This window comes from Marmota monax, unplaced genomic scaffold (genome assembly GCF_021218885.2).
Source record: "Marmota monax isolate L192 unplaced genomic scaffold, Marmota_monax_Labrador192_F-V1.1 WCK01_AAM20220418_F8-fsc00001, whole genome shotgun sequence".
Lineage (NCBI taxonomy): Eukaryota > Metazoa > Chordata > Mammalia > Rodentia > Sciuridae > Marmota > Marmota monax.
The window spans coordinates 34,598,664-34,621,585 of record NW_026693777.1 but is presented as its reverse complement, the minus strand read 5'-3'; the positions used below and the strand labels follow the sequence as shown (position 1 = coordinate 34,621,585).

Sequence of the window (22,922 nt, the reverse complement as noted above, 5' to 3'; positions counted from 1 at the left end):
ACAGAGGTCATCTGTTAGAAACACTTTATCTTTTGTTTTACAGGTCCACACCAGATAAAAGCAATATTTGCCATAGCCAACACATCGTAGTTAAATACAATTTATACCCCATAAGACTTCTGTGTCCTGGATCAACCCCTCTATCATTCTCCTAATTTCTCACTAAGGCTCTCTTTTTTCTAGTCACATGCACATTTACCTTTTAACATGTGCTTCTACATAACTGTCTTCTGTAGGACCCTGGGACGTTTTGCTTGGGGTATGTTAGAAATTTCCCATTTAAAGGAAAATTTAACCATTATCAAGGTCGTCCTTTTGGTGGTGTTATAGGCCTATTATTGTTGTTAATGGTTCTTCATCATTTCTAATTGTTAGATTATTGGCCAAGTTTGGGTTCCTTCTCTTTATCCTCAAAAAACAAAATGTTTTTGCACTTGCTTTTCTATTCAGGTCCTATGCAAGCCTGAGTTCCTGCTTGCTATCTTTCTGTTTTCTGAATTTATGTATTGCTGGTTTGCAACTCTCTGCTCTGCTTTGTTGTCCTTTGTGCATTCTCCCTCTAAACTGGTCATCAGGATCCCAGGCAAAATCTGTACATGTGACTTGCCTTAGGGGATTCCTTTAATTAACCATGGTCTGGGTGCCAATCCTATATCTGCACTATATCCTGCTCTTAAATTCTAATTAATATTCACCCAGCCTTATTTGCTTAATCTATTTCCTCAAATCTCAGAATGTTAGTCAAATGATATCCATCTCTCTCACAAATATTGTTTTGTAATACAAAAATTCATCAGAATATATAAAATATTTTATCTATCCCTGCTAATAATATTAAAGCATAGTAGAGTGGGAATTGGCCAGATGGAAATATACTGTAACATATTCATTTGAGAGATAAGAAAAAAATAAAAGTTTTAAATTTATGAATAATGTACTCTTTTTATCTTATTAACAAGTGATAGGGAAAATTATGAGTGTGTATTTTTCCATTTCAACTAATTAGATAATTATTAATTAATGGTTCATCTATTGGTGCAATTTTATTTATGCACTTTAACAAATCATGGTATTGCTTCTCAAAAGATTTCCCCTTTTCTGGCTGTAATGTTTTTCTAAATATTTATGCTAGAGAAATTGAGAATTAAGGTGTAGTCCATATGCTGGTTTGCAAAGTAGAATATTCATTCTAGGGAGGGGGCACAACATATTTAATTGGGGTGATTAATAATAGTGGACCTTCTTTCTTTGTCACTCTAAGCTATATTTTTGAAAAATCTTATATTTCCCAATATGTTGTAAATTTTGTGTTAGTATAATTGTACAAATATTTAATAACAAATAAATTCTCACACATTGTTAGACTGTATATTTCAGTACTGGAGTGGATGACTTAAAAGATGAATCATTACTAATTAAAACTAATTGCTGCCATGTGACATATAAGTAGTACCACTGAGTTTTGATGATATGTAATGCTTACTTTTCAGAAGTTCCACCAACACAGTGTAATGCAATTTGGCAATGAAAAGTAATGAAATACACATGCTACAACATGAATAAAAAGAAAAAGCATTACACTATGTTAAAGGGGACAGTCACAAAAAAAAAACAATATTTAAAAATTCCAGAAATGGAAAATTTAGAAGAAATGTAGCATAATGATTGCCTAGGTTTAGGGGGTGGAATGAAGATTGACACGACATATATGAGAAAATTTTAGCCTTATGAAAGTGTTCTAGAATTATATCATGATGATTTTTGCATGATAAACTATGATTAAATAGTGCATTTTAAATGTTGTGTTTTATGATGTGCTAATAATATCAATATTGAAAAATATTTATTAAGTAAATGTGGGGTGATACTAATGTAAATGTAATATAAATTACTAATGACATCACTATATAGATGAGATGGGAAGGGAAAAGTGAGTGAAAGAATAAAAAATAAACAGATCCAAAAGACCTTAAAGACCTCATGGGACACTTAGGCAGTGTGTTATATTTTACAACACACCTGTGAGGAAATATCTAAACATTTATTTTATGTGATTAGTAACATTCGTAACTAATAGCTAAATATTATAGAACAAGTACTCACAACACAGGAGCACATATTTAGACACACAAACACATAATCCCACATGCAATAGCACACATAGAGTGAGTCTAAGAAATCTGAAATATGACATAATGCCTTTGATATCCTTAGAAGTAGCTAGGGAGGTGCCTTCTCTGTACCTACTTACACCTCCATATCCACATTTCACACTGTCTGCAGAATCTGTTCCCAGGACAGTGAGCTTGGGAGCTCCCCTCCTGTACTTACATCTGGTGCATCCACTGCTCACCTGAGTTGATCACCTGTGCTTCTTGAGGTTCACAATTCTAAGACACAGGTAGCTCTCACTCTTCCTTTATTTACTTTCCATTGTATGTATCTATTCCCTGTCACCCAACAGATGGAATTCCATACCATCCCAAGTCTTTGGTCTACTTCCTACCCTCTTGTAGTCTCGTTTATGTTCCTGAGGTTCTCAAATCACGCTCATCAGAGACTGGAGAACAGGCTCAAACAATGGGTGTCACAAGTTAAAGTGAGTATTCAGGCAGGGAGGACAAAGAAGTTATGTTAGTGTGGGCTAAGGTGGAGCCTGAAGGTTTTACCACCTCTAGCCTTCCTTGTCATTTCACCTGCTACAGGCAGAGGGGAGCTCATATCCTTTACTCTTTTTCAGAATTCAGTTGCACAGCATCTGCAGGCCAGATTGTGCATAAGTAGGTAGCTATTAGTCCATCTTCTAGAGCCAGGGGCTTGAAGACAGAATCACTATCCTATCACCTCTCTCCTTCATCATTCCCAATTGATTTCCTTTTGCTGCTTTTTCTTTCTTCGTCCTTCTGCTAATTCTATCATCATATATTCATAAGTATTTTTTCACATTGCTTTCAATTTTGTTGTTTCTTTCCCTTTTTTTTCCTTGTAGTTTTCCCTCTATTCTCTTCTTTTCCTCATTTGCTGTCTTGCTTATTCTTTTCTCCTCCTCCCATTAGACCACATTATTTGAGACTTAAGTATTTTTCACTGTCTTTTCTACATACATAATTTCACTACATTCAATGCTCATTTTTCCAACAATTCTGAAGTAGTGGATTGTTTACCTTTGGTTAAGTGAGGTAGGGATCAATTATTTGTATTAAAGTCAAATTAAGATCTAGTTGGTGAATCTTCCTAACCTTCTAGAATTTTCACTTTTTAATCATTTAGGTATGGCAGAAACTTTATTTAAAGGTCAAGATAGAAAGTTCTATACATCTGAATTTAGAGCTCACCATTGCTCTGTTCCTACAACATTATTCTCAGTGAATTTCAAGGCAGCAGATATCCCAGACAAATATATTATTTTTTTTCTAGTTCTTCCTTCTTTTCATTTATTTTAAATATAAAGAAAAACAGAAAAATTTCACCTTATAAGGAGTTCACTGCTACTCCCAGACTTCCCAGGGACTGAAAGGGAGCTTAACAGATCTTTCCAGAAGTTGTCCTTAAATATATGTTCTCATGTTGGAACATTATGAATTTTGAAATCCACTCTTCTAATTTATGATGCAATAGAGAATGTACATTGGGATTCTATAACTAACTACTTTAACCCTGTAGAGCACTGCCAATGGGAATTAGTGGATGTTGACTACAAACAGAACAAAAGGAAAAAAAAAGACAGAGAGAGAGAGAACATTATGTAGTCAAAGTATGTGCCAGTGAAAGCCCAATTGGATCATGTTAGGTTTTTGAATTTGACATTTTAACAGTTGTACAGATAATGGAACGACACTTGTGTTTATTAGGCAAAATGAAAGCAGTAAGCCTATGGAGGTTATTCTAGATCTTATACAATTCATGGGTGTAATGAGAAGCCATTCATCTTTAAGAAATTAAGTTGTAGGACTAAGCCAAAAATCAGTATGTTATTATTTGTATAAATTTGGGAACAAAAGAGTCAGGTAGAATATATTATGCTCAAAAAAGATTTTTCAGGAATTATTGTTCTTAAATAAAGATCTTCATGGTGGCTTATAGACCAGTTGGTCTATGCCCATAACCTCTCAAATAAAAGAATAAATAATATATTGTTATTTTTTATTTATAATTACTTATTGTTTAGCTCGGTAGTTCATGTCTTTCTTTCTATTTCTCAATTAAAGAATTTTATGTAGAAGAAAAATTTTAAAACCTCCTATTTCAGTTTTTCCTACCTATTAAAATAAAATTTGGCATTGCTTAGTCATTAAACTTAGAGGAAGGCATTTTAATTTTATATTTTATTGTATATAAATACAATACATGGTCAAGCATAATTTTATTCAAATTTATATCCATAAGTTATACCCATATTAGCCAGAGTGCAATAGGAGATGATGAAAAGTGAACAAAAGATGGAAAAATGTTATTAATATTTGTAGCAATTTATTTCCCTTTTGAGTCTGTGCTACAAACATATAAATTTGAATGCATGTCATTAATCTTGTATAAAAGTCCATCAGTAGGGTAAAAATACAGAATGAAAAAAAGTTAGAAATGCAGGATAGCTAGAAATGAAATAATGGAGGAAAGAACTGAAAACACACATGAAAATGTAGAAGCAAAGGTGAAGAGAAAAGGTAACTGTGCCCACAACTGTAGAGGTACCCATGAAGTCATGGTGGGATATACAAGAAAAGGGGAAGAAGGAGGGAAGGGGAAGAGAGAGGAAGAAAGGAAGACAGAAAGTGATTGAAAGCCTTGGAAAGACAAAGTCTTTTGTTTTAATTTTAACTCATTTTTTAAATTTTACATTTTTAAATATAATTACAGACTTTCCTGGCATTTCACCTCTCAGCATTTACCACAGTGCTTTAGCATTAGTCAAAAGGAATAACAAATCTGAACTTGTCCACAATTTTCCCTGATGAGAACTTTTTTCTCTGAGGCAATTGTACAGCATTAAAAAAAAAAATACATGTTTGTGTTTGTGTTCAGGTATGTTTTTTTCTTTTACAATTACTCTTTTATTGTTTTTTAATTACTGTTTTATTGATGTTTTTATTTTTTATATAATTTAATTATTTTGAACTGATACATAAAAGATAAAATTGTACATATTAATTGGACATCAAGTTTTCAGAGATCATGGTTTCAGAGGTTCAGCCCATAGATGGTCATCATATATATATAATGCTAAAATCAGGACAAGCATATTTCTCTCATCAAACATTTATCATTTCTTTATGGTGCAAACTTCCCAAAGACATCCAGATTTCTGAAATGTCCAATACATTATCTATAGCACATTATCTATAGCACTGCATTAGCACACCAGAACTTCTTATTCCTTTCTGTTACTTGGTATAAATTTGTTTTAGTTAGCTTTTGTGTTTCAGTAACCAAAATACTCAACCAGAGATAAGAACAACTTAGAGGAGGGAAAGTTTATTTAGAGGTCATGGTTTCAGAGGTTCAGCCCATAGATATTCAATTTTATTACTCTGCACCCAAAGTGAGGCAACATATCATGGGGAAAGGATCCAGTGGAAGAAAGCTGCTCAGTTCATGGCAGGGTCAGGAAGGAGAGAGAGAGAGAGAGAGAGAGAGAGAGAGAGAGAGAGAGAGAGAGAGAGAGAGAAAGGGCCACAGGGAAGATGCATCCTTCCAGGGAATACTCCACTGACCCACCTCCTCCATCTACATACTATTTACTTGCTTACTGTTATCAACCAGTCAGTCCATTCAACCTAGGAATAACTAATTAGGTTATGACTCTTATAATAATCATTTCATCTCCAAACATTTCTGCATCAAAAGAAGATTCATAGAGACACCTGATATCCAAACCATAGCATTCTGTTCCTTGCACAAAAGTGTCCATCTCACAGAGCAAAATGCACTTGGTTCATCACCAAGAATCTCATAGTCTTAACAGTTTCAGCATTATCCATGTACAGAGACTCTCCTGAGACTAATGGTAAATTCTTGTCTGTGAGACCCTGTAAATCTCAAGAGCAAGTTACACATATTCAATATTCAGTGACACAATGTTTACAAAGTAAACATTCTCATTCCAAAGGATGAAATAGGGCACATTAGTATTCCCTGTGTATTAATCTTACACCAAAGACAGTTTAGTATTAATGATTTTTTTAAGTGATACCAGCACAATTTCTTTTTTTCTTTCTTTTTTGTTTGTTTCACATAATGGTCACACCTTACTTATTTTGAAAAAAAAAGAAAACAAAACAAAAACTATGACTATGGGGTAAACCACTGTTGATTTGTATTTCCCTGATCATTACTGATGTTGAATATGTTCTCATGTACCTATTGCTATTTGCATGCTTTCTTTTGAGAAATGTCTACTTAGATCTATTGCCTATTTTTAAATCAGGTTATTTATATATTTGCTTTTGTTGTTCTTTGATTTCCTTGCATGTTTTGGATATAACTCCTTGTCATATTTTGCAAATATTTCTCCCATTTTGTAGGTGGTATTTTTTTTTTCTGTTGATAACTTCCTTTATTATGTAGAAGGTTTTTATTTTGGTGTCACCCCATATGTCTATTTCTGTTGTTGATGTTGCTTGTGCTTTTTAGGACTTATCCAATCAGTTTTGCCAAATCCAACTTCATTCAATATTTTCTCTAACCTTTCTTCTATTTGATTTTAAAAGAATGAGGAATGAAAATCACATGATAATTTCAACAGATGCAGAAAAAAAATTCCTCCTTTTAAACATACCCCTGAAGATTATTTTATGTAATATTTTGAACCTCATTTTTTAACTTACAAATCATCTTGAAAGTTTTCCTTTTTAACATTCAGTTATATATCTCCTGTTTACAATTCACCTTATGAATATACAATATATATAAAATTTTTTCCTATTTAGGTATATATAGGTTATGTGTAAATTTTTATCTATCCCAATCTATTTTATAATCATTAAATCTAAATATCTAAATGTTTACGTGAAGATATATTCCTAGAAATCTAAGTTTAGAATCAAGGTTGATTTTTATGAAAATGTGTGATTTGGAACATATCTGACTTTTACTGAGTTACAATTTATGTATAATAACAAAAAATGTTAAATAAATAGCTAAGGGACTATTAGCATGCATAAATCTATGAACAACACAAAGATCATGATGTATAATATTTCCATGAACTTGCTTAAAAAATGACTGAGCCTTATCTTCAAATCCAAGTGTATGTTTTCTATTTCTCTCTTTAGGGTTCTGTAGTTTTCATTGTATAAGTCTTTCACCTCTTTTGTTAGGTTGATTCCCAAGTATTTTATTTTTTTTGAAGATATTGTGAATGGAGTGGTTGTCCTCATTTCCATTTCAGAGGATTTGTCGCTGATATACAGGAATGCCTTTGATTTATGTGTGTTGATTTTATATCCTGCCACTTTGCTGAATTCATTTATTAGCTCTAATAGTTTCTTTGTAAAGTCTTTTGGTTCTGCTAGGTATAGAATCATATCATCTGCAAATAGTGATAATTTAAGTTCTTCTTTTCCTATTTTTATGCCTTTAATTTCTTTCGTCTGTCTAATTGCTCTGGCCAGTGTTTCATATGACATATTAATTTAGGTAACAGTGTTGCATTATGATAAAAGAGGGTCTTAAGCTTTCCATCTTACAATGTACTCTCTTTATGACTCTTCAAGACCCATCAATCATTTCCTCACTAAACTTCTAGAATTTGTTGTTTGTTTTCAAAGCCAATGCCATATATTCTTATTTTTGTTACAGCAGCATCCCTAAACTGTTACTATTTCCATTTCAAATATTTTCAACTCCATGAAGATCACAATATATCAGTAGCACAAAATAATTTTTTTTAAATGAGAATGTCACATTGAAAGAAAGATTCAGGTAAAGAAAGGAGGAATTTGTGGTACAAAATATTTCTGCTGAATTAACATGGGTTAAATTCTAAACAGTCCACATGCAAGGACCAGAAAAATGAAATCTATCACTCGATGGGAAAACTTCAAAGACAAATTTTTTTTTCAACTTGCTCCGTCTAGATAGTGTATTCTTGATTTCTTCTCAGATATTTCCTTTTAAAAAAATAATAAATGAATTATCGTATTAAAATTTGCCTGTGATTCTTTAATTTGAGTGACAAGTATCTTGGTCTGTTTCTCCTATTAGAACTGAATACCATAGACCTGAGAAATTTATAAAAAACAAGGAACAATTCAGCTCATATTTCTGAAGGTTGAGGTATTCAAGATGGGGTGATATACCTACTGAGGGGCTTCTTGCTGCTGTGGATTTTTGAAAACTACCAAGGTGGTGCCAGTCATTGCATGTTTGGACAGAACAATCTTGCTAACTTGGGTCTCTCTATTATTTTAAAGTTACTAATAGAGTCATAGGGCCCCACGTTCATGATGTTATCTAATTACCTTCCAAAAGCCCTAATGCAAAATATGTAAACATAAATTTGGAGGATTAAGCTTTGACATGAGTTAGGGAGGGTACAAACACCCACAGCAAAGCTAGCCATTTTTCCAAAATGAAATCCTTGAGTTTTGTTTTTCTGCCCTGAAAATTTTGGAGATTTTTCTTTAGGGTCACAGCCATTTTTTAATGAGGGTTTACTATTTTTTGGAGCAATACATGAGTGCCTAACTAACTTGTTCCCCAATTAGAACTTAAAGATTACATGTCTCTAAATACTGATAATAAAAAACTGCTTTCTCTAGAATGGTTTTTATTTTGTAATTCATGTTTAATGTTTTTGATTTTAGTAAAATGAGCTATTTCAGTTTATAATTTTAAAAACAGCATCTTTAGTTAATTTTGATAAATTAATTATTTCAATGTTTATAAAAGGTATTATCTACTTTTTCAGGATAGCTAACAAGACGTGACTAGGTGGCAAATAGACCCTAAAATTTTAGATGATCCAGAGAATTCTGGATACAATGATATGATATCTATTATATTAGGCCACAGTCCTATTAGAAAACATTGCATGATTAAATAGGTAAAATTGCAGGTATTCTAGAGTTAGAGATGTGATATTATGATAATAAGACATAAAAGTAGAAAATATGGTTGATAACTTATTTACTTAAATAATACATATACGTTTTCTTCATTCATTTTTCTCTTTTCATTTCATTTTTAGATAGATTTTTGATCATTAAAAAAATTTTGTTTCATCATTTCCAGGGAAAGAAACTCTAATAATTATAACTCAAAACCATTCTTTAAGTTCTAAAAATAAAAGTCACCTTAGTACTGAAGAAGGAAGCAGATGATTTGTAGGAGAAAACTAAATCTAAAAAACCAAAGTCATCTACCCCCGTTCGACAATGGATCATGAAGTGCAAACTCTATTATTCGTGGATCATCAGTATATCTTTAGATAAATTGACCCTCTGGTCTTGTTTCTGTTACATGTTCATCTTTGTTCATTCACAATGAAATTGTAGAAACCCACTTCCCTGAGCTGCTGAACACCCCAACTGGTCAAGTAAGAAGACTGCAGTTTTATCTAATCACAGGAAAAGACTTCTCTCTTTGATGACTCTACTTCTCAGTTTGGATGGAAATTTGATATACATATACAAACATAGACAAAAGTAATGTATTTTAAGCAGTGGTCTAAATCATAAAGCATGATACTTTATTGAAACCATAGTATTAGTACAAAAGGAAAGCATTAAAAATGAAAAATTTATTGGTATATTGAAATTTATTTGGCTGTAAGGAAAATAGCAAATTAGAAATTATAAGGCAGTATTAGTTTAAATATAATAATGGAGCAAAATTGCAGGCAAAGTACAAATTAAGGCAAAAGTGGAGATTAAAATACACTAAGAAATAACAAGATGTTTATTAAACCCAGCCAACTTCCCCCTTTGCCTATTTGACCTTGGAAAATATAATTAGCCACTGGCTATCAGAATGCTGAGCTGGCTGCAAACTATGTTAGAGGAGATTTTACAAAATATGTCTGTGGTAAAGGAATAAAAAAAAGACACTGCTTTTTAATAATTAATACTATATCTACCATGTGCCATTTTTTAATTGACTGTACTGTTGAAAGATACTGCCCTGAACATTATTTTAAACCATTTAATTTTTTGCTGTTGCTTCTTCTTTCCAGTCTACTTTTAATGCCTCTTACTATATGAGAAATAATTTACAGATTCAAGTGAATGAAAGTTTTTTTCTCCTATACATATATCTGAAATTACCACATTTATCAAACTATAAAATATTTCTCTCAACCTTAGGCATTTCCTTGGAGCTTTTTATGGTCAATATTACCTGAGATGATAGCTATTTCATTCCTGTTTTTACATATTAGTTTCATCTATTCTTGAATCTGTATAAAATAAAATTTCATAGTTTTTTCATTTTGTTTTAAGTTACTTCTTCTAAACATAAATAATTCTTTAGAGATATCTCTGTGGTTAGTGTATCTGTTCTATTTTTCTTACTGGATAGCATCTCACTGTGTGAATATACTTTAATCCTATCATGACATCTACCTCTCACATGAGCCAAGGTAACATGTCTAGTAATGAGAAGAACCTTGGAAGGCAGGTGGTAAATGTAGAAGACAGGACCCCAGCCCTGGAACAAGAGAGAGGAGGCCTGCTTGTTAAAGATTGTTAAATAAGTAATATGGGAAACATTTCTTCTTTTTAATGTGTCTTTTTTTTTTTAAAGACTTAGGATCTTGCTGTTGTCCAAGCTGGCTTTGAAGTCACAATCCTCCTGCCTTATCCTCCCGGGCGGGTGTTATAGGTGTGCATCCCCAAGCTCTGCTGGCAAAACATTCTTTTGTAAATAACACAACTGCAGGGAATCAATTGAGGGTTTAAAAATGAAACGCTATTCCCACAGTGGAGCTCTTTGCTCTTTGCTAAGCTGTATTGGCTCATTGTAGAGGAATAGTGCATAAAAGGCCACAAACGAGTATATAAAAGGCCAGTGTAAAGTCCCAAGGAAATATTTGGTAGTTCCAAAAAGGTACTTATTTCCCATGGTAAAGGGATATTTACTAGCATTACTGAATATCTAATACAATTATATAGCGGCAGAAATACATCTATACTTGGTCAGGTATGTGTGTTCTACTCAGGTTAGGGCCCTGGCAGAGAAAACTTGGACATCTGAAGTATGTTGTTGGTACACCTGAATGGATGATCCTGAAGGCTTTGACCTAGCATACTCCCTCCTTGAATAGAATTAGAACTTCACCCTACTCAAAGAAGCTTCAGATGACAGAGGACCTTTTGTTCTGGCCTGGCTTCTTCACCATGATGATAACTATAGTTCCAGTAAAACCATTGGGACCCACTAGACTTGACAAGAGAGAAAGAGACAGCAATTGCAAGAAATAGCTTTCTTGTACTGATAGGACCCATGGGAGTGCTCTTACGAATTAGATATTTTTAAAAAAAATCTTCTTGTGATAAAATTGCCATACCATAAAATTCACCTATATTTGTATGTAAGTTCCTATGCTTGTTACATTCACAGAATTATGAACAAAACATGACAATCTAATTTTAGAATATTTTCACGTTAAAAAACAAAAAACATATCCTTTTAGCACATTTCTAATGTGATAACAATACACATGAGATTTTATTTGGTGTCCTGTAACGATGCATGCTGCAGTGTGATGAATATTAAGGTCACTAGGCTAAACTAAATGATACAATCACAAAAGATTACATGTTACCACACTTCCACAGCTCTGGATAATCATTAATCTATTTTCTGCCCCTAAATTTTGCTTATTCTGGACATTGGATACAAATGGATTTATATCTTTTGGTCTTTCACAGAGAGTGATATTTTCATGATTCATACATATTTTAGTATACATCAGTTTTTGATTATTTTTATTGCAAATAACATTTCCTTGTATAGATACATCACATTTTATTTATTCATTCACCAGGTAGTAAGTATTTTGTGCTGTTTTTACTTCTGAGCATTTATGATTAGAGTTGCTATTATTCACAGACAAGTTTGCGTATGGGCATTGGATTTCACTTGGGGGAGGAATATATAATTGGAAATTCTAGGTAACAAATATTGTAGTTTGTTTTTGAAACATTCCTCAAAGCCTCTTGTGTTGAAAGCTTGGTCACCAATGCCAAGCTGTTTAAAGGAGTGATTTTAGGGAAGGTGATTGGATCTTGATGGCATTTTAGTTGGGTGGTAATGTTCTTTAAAAAATGATAAGGTTGATTAAACGGAAAAAAAACAATTAACATGCCAAGACATGGTCACTCTCCTCAGGGATATTATATTTTAGGATTCTAGGCCAATGGTAAATAATAATTGAAATAATATATATTTAGTCTTTATGATTTAAAAACTGAAAAGATAACAGAATAATTTTTATTTATTCATTTTAAATTTATTATTTAATTTTATTTCACTTGTGTTAATGAAACCAAAACCATAGGAAAGTCTAATGTTATATTATAATTGTTATTCAATTTTGTTTCCTTCTTTCTTCATTTTTCTCTGTTCTGTTCTCCCTGTTAGAATATTTCTAAAAAAATAATAATGAAGTTCCTTTTCACAAAGAGTAAAATCAAAGAATGGCAGGGAAATGTTAAAATACCAGATAAAGTATTTTAAATGGAATTAAGACAATACTCAAGACACATTCATTAAAATTATTCATTAGGATGAACACATGAGTATGTCAAACATATTTTAGGTCCTTGTCATATCATTAATGGAATAAGAAGAATGACAAGCTAATATCCCCATAATGAAGAATCATTCTTGTTTGGGTATTAAGGAAATAATTCACAATATTAAGATGTGTGGTGTGCAAATGTAAAAAAAAAAAAAAGAAAAATCTGTGAATTGCCTTAAATGTATACTTGTGTCTACAGAATGGAACAATTTGTACTTCTTCACTCAATTATCTCATTTTCAAACTGTACTATAAGGTCAGTGTATTTTTAATTTGAAGTACATTCAATGATTTTCTGGCAAAAGTCTTTTCCTTAGAACCCATGTAATAGCTCCTGAATCTCTCAGAGGCTTTTTCATCTCTTTATTTCTCAGTGTATAAATGGCTGGATTGAGAAGAGGTATAAAAACAGAATAAAACACAGCAAGAAATTTACTCAACCTGGTGATATTGAGGGGCCACACATAGATGAACACACAAGGGACAAAAAAGATCACCGCCACTGTGACACGTGGGCACTGCAGGTGGACAGGGCCTTAGATGCACCACTTTTAGATCTCTGGCAAACACTGAGAAGAATATACATTCAGGACATCAGCAAGAGGAAAAAACAGTTACAGCCTCAGTCACATTTAACATTCATTGATATTCCCAAGTCAGGAGAATCCATGCAGGTCAACTTGATCACCAGTTGCATATCACAGAAGAAGCTACCTATTTCCCTGGGGCCACAGAAAGGCTGCACAATCACAGCCAGGTACTCGGGTACTTTTTGCTTGCACAAAGTCAGTAAGTAGTCCAGGATAAAACCACTATTCCAGTGCACCTTTGCAGGTTCATAATGGTGGAGTAGTGGAGTGGTTTGCAGATGGCCACATAGCAGTCATAGGCCATGGACACCAGAGCACCATCTCAAAGGCTGCAGTGAAATGGGCGAAGAAGATTTGGCACATGCAACCTGACAAGAAGACCATTTATCTTAGGAGTGGTGATTGAGGACAGCTACATATCAACAAAGAACAGTTTGGCCAAAAAGAAGTACATGGGGGGATGGAGATGAGGGTCAGTGATGATTAAGGTCACAGTTACAATATTTCCAGATACAGTGATCAGGTAAAGTAACAAAAATATCATGAAGAGTAGGACCTACATACTCCATGAGTGGCCAAGTCCCACAAGTATAAATTCTGACAGTGTGGACCGATTCATCCATTTTATTCAGTGTGTTCCCTGAAATAACCTAGAGTAGGTAGATTAGCAGTTAGTGGGAGGAGAAAGGAGACTTAATTTTGAGAATTTGATATTCACATTGAAATTCTGTTCTATTCTAACACATTCTAATAGAAATTCTATTCTAACATTAAAAGGCAGATTATAAGGAGAAATCTTGGTTAATCATGAATGGCATTATGTTCCAGAAAGAAGCTAATTGACTTTAATGGACTTAGATAGAATTGTTATGCAAATGGTTTGCCGAGCAAGTGCTCTGATAAGAAAGGAGTGAGGAAAGCAGAGGAGCAAGGTGAAAAGTTAAACAATGATTATGGTTTCACCTGGAATATAGGTTATATGCACTAGTAAATGAAAAAAAAATCTGAGTGTGAAACTCCTGATCATTCCATTTTATAACAAAAATTAAATAACGTATTTCATATGATGGTGACTGATACTGCAGTGACAGGATCCTATCATTTCTTGGTCCTATATGTAGTGATTCCTTCAAGTCTTGTTGGGACATCTTGTTAAGATATCATAAGATTAAAGTTTTAATTTATCCCTGTAAAATAAAAATTGAGTCAACCTTCTAATACATTTGCTATGATGCATGCAAAACCAGGAACATAATTTATCATCAATTTCAACATATAAGAGATTTATTTAAGAGAGTAAACAGATTAGTAAATAATAATCAATGCACAGTCATATACAAGTGGATTAACCAAACTGTATACCTGTTCAAACTTAGATTAAAATACAATGAACTCTGAAAGTTTCATATAACAAAGTTATGAATAGAAAACATTTGCCTTAAAATTTTTCAGTAGATGATGTAAAATTCATTGACTTTGAAATATTTGTCTTTTGAATATGAAAGATAAAATCCATCTCTTTCCACACACAGATACATATTATTTGTAAGATTAGAATAAATTACATCAATGTGTAAGTAAAATGTATCTTCAAATGGTTAGTGCTGAGTGAATGTGAAGTTAAACCTTAAGTAGTGAACATCTGTTATTCACCTTTAATTATAAAGATGTTGCTAAGAGCATCTCTGAAGCACTGCAAATTAAAGTGGTGTGCATTTTTGTTAAGACCATAGAAATTTTACTAGGAACAGAACAGGAGGAGAAAATCTATGGATTCTCAAATTGTCAGAAGCTAATGAAGTATTCTTATCTCCAGGCATAGGGGGCATCCTTAAAATAAAGGCATGAAAATAATTTAAGAATTTTCTTAAAGAAAATCAAATAAAAGGAATGATTTACTAAACACACAGTTTTCTCTTAGAGCAGATTCTGTCTTCTTCTGAAGTGTGCTTGTGACAGTGTCTGTGGATGTGCTCTCCCTGAGCATGACCTGTATTCACCACCTGAAGCCTTCCCCCAATTTTTCTAATTTATGCTCAGTGCACAAACATGGAAACAGTTAAAACTCTTTTGGAATCTTCTTTCTAAGAGTGAAACCAAATGTTGCATATACTCTTGAAATCGGATAAATAAAAATTCATGCAAATCAGCCCAAAGGTAAAAATTAGTGAAGTTTTTAAATGTTATTCATGTTAAAAATTAGTGAAGTTTTAAAATGTTATTCATTGGATCAATAAGTACTTAGGCAGTATCTTCTGTGATCTTGATCTGTAACTCTATATACATAATCATATTTAAACAAAAATTTTATTTCCAATTGCCAGAAAGGTCATATGTGATACATGACCACAAACAAAATGATACAGTGCCCTAACACATGTCAAGATTGTCTGAATCAATAGGGAATCTTGGTCAAAAGACTAGATCTGAGTCAGTTTATTCTATGATTACATGAGACACTGACTGGTGTGTATTTTATGCCAAATTGTTAAAACATCTTTAGGGTATTTTTTTAAGTACATTGATGCAATTTTAAACTACATTTATTTTGACCTGCTAGGCTTGAAAATAACTTTATTGTAGTAGATTTACATATAATTAATTGCTCATATTAAAAATGTACAATTTTATAAGTGTGGATACATGTATACAGCCATGAAATGGTCATTACAATCTAGATAGTCACATGTGCCTCTGCCCCCAAAGCTCCTTTATCCCTCGGAAACTCTTTGCAGTTCTTGTACACATTCTCTCTCCACAGACAACCACCAACCTCCACTCATATGCTAACTTTGCATATGCCAGAGCTTCATGTGAATAAAGTGAAGTAGCATGTACTCATTTAAAAATATGACTTACTTTACTCATCATAATGGTTTTTGATATTCAACATGTTGTTTATATCAACAGAGCATTCCTCTTCATTGCTGGGTAATATTCTGTTATACTTAAACACCACTACTTTGTTACCCATTCATATCCTGAGGGACCTTTGTATTGTTTCCAATTTATTTGCTATTGTAAATAACCTTTGAACATTTGTGCACAAATATGAGTGACAAATAGTTGAAAAGTTATTGAGACTTTTTAATGGCCCAGAAATTGTCTAATTTAAAATTTTTTAAACACTTTAAAAAGGTGTCCTGAAAATATGAATTGCATCTAATTTATCCCTGATGAATTTTTGTCTGCCTCTCTAAATTATTGAGAATGAGATTTGGACATTTTTAAATCATGGTATTTTGAGTGTGCCTCTTTCTCCTTGGAGTTATCTTCTTGTAGTTATCTAGCCATCAGAATACTGGGAAGAAGTATGTATCTACCAATCTTCTCGGAAGAACAAGTAGGTCTTTGACAATTATAATCCAGTCAACATCATTTTAAAAATCTATGACCATTTATCTATTAATGCTATATAGATCAATCAAAGTATGTTAGCATATCTGACTTTCATAAATTTTCTTCATTTGCTTACTTCTATATGACTCTAGTGACTCTCTTATAAAGAAACTTTTAAAGATTTGAAAAATACTATTTCTCTTCAATTAATATTTTTAATCTGAGTATCTTCTCTGGAATTCACAAAACTCCCCATAATTTCCTCATGGCTTTCTTCATTTCTTAGTTTCCTAGAGTGTAGATAAGTGGATTCAAGATAAGGGTGATAATGGTATAAAATACAGCAAGGAATTTATCCATGGAGTGGTTGCTAAAGGGCCAGACATAGATAAAGATGCATGGACCAAAGAAGAGAATGACTGCAGTGATATGAGATGTCATAGTGGAACAGGCTTTGGACTGCCCAGTAGAAGAGCATCTCCTGATGGTTATGAGGGCCACAGTAGGAAATAAGCAAAATAAGGAAACAACCCATGGAGCGCATGCCACTGTTGGCAACAATGACTATCTGTACAAAATATCTGTCTGTGCATGCTAGTTTGCTCACTAGAGGGAGATCACAGAAAATGCTGTGCACCACATTGGGACCACAGAAAGGCAAGTTTATTGCAAAGACTAACAGAAGTCCTACATGAATGAGACCTGAGCACCATGACATCACTACAAGCAAAGTACACAGTTTCTTGTTCATGATGGTCATATAGTGTAGGAGCTTACAAATGACCACATATCTATCATAGGCCATGTAAAAAAATAGTACCATTCAACATCACCCATCACATGAAGAAGAAATATTTGAGTGAAACAACAGCAAAAGAAAATAATCTTTTTTTTTAAACCAAGTTCATGATCATGTTAGGGGTGGCAAAGGTCATATCCATAAAAGAGAGATTTCCTAGGAAGAAGTACATGGGGGTGTTCAAGTTTGGGGTAAAAAACACTGTAACCATCATGAGAAGGTTACCTAGTACAGTTCCAACATAGATAGCTAATAAGAATGCAAAGGGAATAATCTCTGCATCCTTGAAGACTGATTTAATAGTTCCTAGGACTTTGCCATGTTGCCTGCTCTTGGATGAGCTGTGGAGAGAAAGAAGAGATGACTCATACCATGAATGTGGCCAAGCTTTTTCATTCCTTTGGGTTTTTCAACATAATTCCAAAACACAGAGAACAAAAGTAAAAGTAGATAGATATGATTTCCTTAGACTAAAGAGCTTCTGTACATCAAGGGAAACAATTGACAGAGTGAAGAGATAACCTACTATAAACTATAAACCTGATAATGGTTTAATATCTAGAATATATAAGGAACTCCAAACACTCAATAAAATTAAAAAGACTAACAGATTAAAAGACAGACAATAGACATATCTCACAAGAAGTTATACAAATGGCCAACATACTTAGAAAAACTGTTCAACATCACTAGCCATCAGGCAAATACAAATTAAAACCACAATGAGATATCAACTCCCTGCAATAATAATGGCTACTTAAAAAGAAAAAGAAAAAGAAAAATGCTGGTGAGGATATAGAGAAAAAGGAACTGTTGCACACATTTTCAAAATGTGAATTAGTCCAGTCATTATGGAAAAACATATGGAGTTTCATTTAAAAAAAAATAGTTGAAACTATCACATCCCTCAATCTCACTACTGGGTATATATGCAAAGAAAATGATGACAGAGTGGACCAAGTAGAAGAACAGTAATCATAATGATCCTCTTAAGATGATGAATCAAACACATTAACATACTGATAAAAAAAAACAGCCAAAAGATTATAAGACACTAAAAATTCAGAAAAGAGATTTTCAACAAATTGTGATGGAAAAAAGTGGATATGGAAACAAAAAATAAATCTAAAATTAAAAATAGGCAGTTACGGCAGGAGCAAGGTTTTAGAGAGTGCCAGGTACTCTAAGGTCAGGACAACCACTGGCCCTGTGCTGCCCTGCAGCCTGGGCACCTTGCTTGTTTTCAGAGGATTGCTCTCACTGGTTGGTACAGGCTTCTACCTCATCTGCTTTTGTCTGCTAAGGAGGCTGGAGAATTACCAGAAGGAACATCCATAAATCGAGCTGTTATTAAAGATGATGTGCAGCCTCAAGGGTTCAATGTCTGGTCTGATTCATTTGGCAGACAGATAGATGTAATTCCAATTGTCTAATTTTTACTTTCGTTTCATGTCCTTTTAAAGTCAAATTCAAAATAATTTTGCCCAATCCATGTAAGTTTTCTTCTATTAGATACATATTTTAAAAAAACAAAGGATAAAAATCACATGATTATTTCAATAAGTGCAAAAAAGCATTTTTCCCCTTTTTAAACATATACTTGAAAAACAATTTACATAATATATTTTACCTCATTTTTTTACTTACAATATTTCTTGAATGTTTCCCTTAACATTCAGTTTAACAAATCCTTAAATGCCAGATTACTATTCACTTTACAGTTGTATAAGATAAAAAATTGTGTCTTTATTAGGAATATACAGGCTATGTACTTTTTATCTATCCCACTCTATTTTACAATAATTAAACCTAAATTCTATATGTATGTGAAGAATATATTTCTAGAAATGTAATTTGAGGGTCAATGTTAGTGTTTGTATAGGTGTGTACCTGGAAGATTTCTAACTTTTATCATTATAATTTATGTACAGTTATAAAAATAAACATTAAATAAACAGCAAAAATTACTTTTAACATGAATAAACATATGAACACAATGAAGATTATGATGCATACATAATATTTCCTTCACCTCATACCATAAACTTGCTTAAAATGGCTTTAAGTGCATATGCATTATCTTTCATACATTTGATTCAAGTGGATTATGAACTCCCATTTTTGCCCCAAATACAAGTTGCAGAATCACATCGATTATACATCCACATTTTTACATAATACCATATTAATGACTGTTGTATTCTGCTACCTTTCCTATCCCCTACTATCCCCCCTCCCCTTCCCTCTCATCTTCCCTCTCTACCCCATCTGCTGTTGTTTAATTCTCTCCCTTGTTTTTTTTCCCCTTTCCCCTCACAAACTCTTATATGTAATTTTGTGTAACAATGAGGGTCTCCTTCCATTTCCATACAGTTTCCCTTCTCTCTCCCTTTCTCTCCCCCCACTTGTCTCTGTTTAATGTTAATCTTTTCCTCATGCTCTTCTTCCCTGTTCTGTTCTTAGTTGCTCTCTTTATATCAAAGAAGACATTTGGCATTTGTTTTTTAAGGATTGGCTAGCTTCACTTAGCATAATCTGCTCTAATGCCATCCATTTCCCTGCAAAATCCATGATTTTGTAGTTTTTTAGTGCTGCGTAATACTCCGTTGTGTATAAATGCCATATTTTTTTTATCCATTCATCTATTGAAGGGCATCTAGGTTGATTCCAGAGTCTAGCTATTGTGAATTGTGCTGCTATGATCATTGATGTGGCAGTATCCCTAGTATGCTCTTTTAAGGTCCTCAGGGAATAGACCGAGAAGGGCAATAGCTGGGTCAAATGGTGGTTCCATTCCCAGCTTTCCCAGGAATCTCCATACTGCTTTCCAAATTGGCCGCACCAATTTGAAGTCCCACCAGCAATGTACAAGTGTACCCTTTTCCCCACATCCTCGCCAGCTCTTATTGTTGTTTGACTTCATAATGGCTGCCAATCTTACTGGAGTGAGATGGTATCTTAGGTTGGTTTTGATTTGCATTTCTCTGACTGCTAGAGATGGTGAGCATTTTTTCATGTACTTATTGATTGATTGTATGTCCTCCTCTGAGAAGTGTCTGTTCAGGTCCTTGGCCCATTTGTTGATAGGGTTATTTGTTATCTTATGGGGCAAAAATGGGAGTTCATAACCCACTTGAATCAAATGTATGAAAGATGATATGTCATGAGCTTTGTAATGTTTTGAACAACCAATAAAAAAATAAAAATAAATAAAAATAAAAGGGAAAAAAACAGAAAAAAATTAAAATAAAATAAAGATGTTGTATCTACCAAAAACTACAAAAAAAATATTTAAAAATTCTCTTTCTCTCTTTAAAAAAAAGGTAATTCAAAGTATGTGAAGTGTTTAAACGAGTCAAAATCTCCAAAAAAAAGTGCATATGCATTTTCATATGACATATTAATTTTGGAGAGAGTGTTGCCTAACACTTTATTATGATATAACAGGTCCAAAGATTTCCATCTTCCAATATTACTGTCCTTACTGCTGTTGAAGAATCACTAGTTCTTTACTCACTAGCTGTTTTTAGTTAGCTTTTTTGCTACTGTGACCAAAAGACCTGACAAGAAAAATTTTAGAGGAAGAAAAGTTTTTTGGGGATCCCAATTTTAGAGGTCTTAGTCCATAGATGGATGATTCCATTCTTTGGGACCTGAGATGAGGACAAAAAGAGTGTGGCAGAAGAAAATGGCTCAGGACATGGTCATCAAGAAGGACAGAAAGAGAGAGAGAAAGAGAGAGAGAGAAAGAAAGGGAGGGAGGGAGGGAGAGAGAGGGAGAGAGAGAGAGAGAGACCTATTCTTCAGTGACAAAATTAATATCTGAAAGGCAAAGGACCAATGACCCAACTCCTCCATTCAAACCTGCTTTCAGTAAATCATTAATAGTAGATGAATGCATTAATTAGGTAATGGGTTCCATAACCCAATCATTTCACCTCTAAGCTTTCTTGAATTATCACATACATGAAATTTTGGGAGACATCTAATATATAAACCATAACATTAGCCTTCCAGCCTTTGTTGCTTGGCCACAAATCCAATGCTATATGTTTTCATTTTTGTTTTAGTAGCATCCCAATACTGATACCTATTTCCATTTCAATTTTTATAGCTCTATGTATATTAAAATATGACAGCAGCACAAAATTATAATTTTTAAATGGCAATGCCACTTTGGAAAGATAAATTCAGACAAAGAAAGAAAAGATTTGTGGTACAAAACATTTTTGTTGAATTGCACTGGCTAAATTCAAAACAATCCACATGCAAGGGTTGGTGAAAACAAATCTATCCCTTGGTGGGAATAACTTCAAGGAGGAGTGAACACTTCTTTTTCCCAACTCATTCCTCCTAGAAAGAGTTTATTCTTGATTTCTTCTAAGAGATTTCTTACAAAAATGCTCATTGAGTTATTCTATTTTTAAAAAATTATCTATGATTTTTTGAGTGGCAGTTTCTGCTGTTAGAACTGAATATCATAGACCTGAAAAATCTATGAAGAAACAAGGACGAATTCAGCTTTTGTTTCTGAAGGCTGAGGTATTCAAAATTGGGTGGCAGCACCTAGTGAGGTCCTTCTTCCTGCTGTGCACTGTACAGAGTCCCAAGGTGATGCTGGTCACTGCACTGTCTCTCTATTATCATAAAGTCACCCCTACAGTCATAGGGGCCCCACCCTAATGAGCTCATTTAATTATCTCCCTAAAGTACCATTGAAAAACACCATAAACATCCAACTTTGGGGATTGCATTTTGACATGAATTAAAGAGAGTACAACACCCACTGCATAGCTGAGTTTTCCCTACTATAAAGTTATTGGATATTTTTTTCATTTTTCTCTATAAATCTTGAAGGTTTATTTAGTCAGCTTTTTTGTTCTCCTGTGACTAAGAGATTTGACAAGAACTATTGTACAGGAGGAAATGCTTATTTGGAGGGTTACAGTTTTAAAGGTCACAATCCATTGACAGCACACTCCATTCCATAGGGTTCAAGGTGAGGTAGAACATCATGGTGGAAGAGTGTGGCAGAGGGAAACAGCTCACTTCGTGATCAGAAAGCAGAGAGACAGGTCTCTACTTACCAGATACAAATATATACTCCAAAGCCATGCCCCCAATTTCTTCATCCTCCAGCCACATCCAACCACTTCAGTTACCAGTTAATCCCTATCAGGGGGTTAATTCATTAATTGGGTTAAGAGTCTCACAACCCTACCATTTCTCCTCTGAACCTTCTTGCATTGTCTCATGTGTAAGCTTTTGGCTTATACCTCATATCTAAACTTGAACAAAGTTTTTGTTTCAGTGTCACTTCCATTTTCAAAAGATAGTTAAGTATTTTCTAGAGCAATACATGAGGGACCAACTATCTTGCCTCCCAATCAGAACTGTAGAGACTATAACTCTCTGAATGCTGTTAATAAAAATTCCTTTCCCTGGGATTTTTTTT

General features: G+C 33.5%; 2 pseudogenes; both read right to left on the bottom strand.

Annotated features, from left to right (window-relative positions):
- Positions 1–12,988: 12,988 nt before the first annotated feature.
- On the bottom strand, positions 12,989–13,951 carry LOC124104028 (olfactory receptor 4K3-like; annotated as a pseudogene).
- A 2,919-nt stretch (positions 13,952–16,870) lies between these two features.
- Positions 16,871–22,714, bottom strand: LOC124104027 (olfactory receptor 4K17-like; annotated as a pseudogene).
- Between the last annotated feature and the right edge of the window lie 208 nt (positions 22,715–22,922).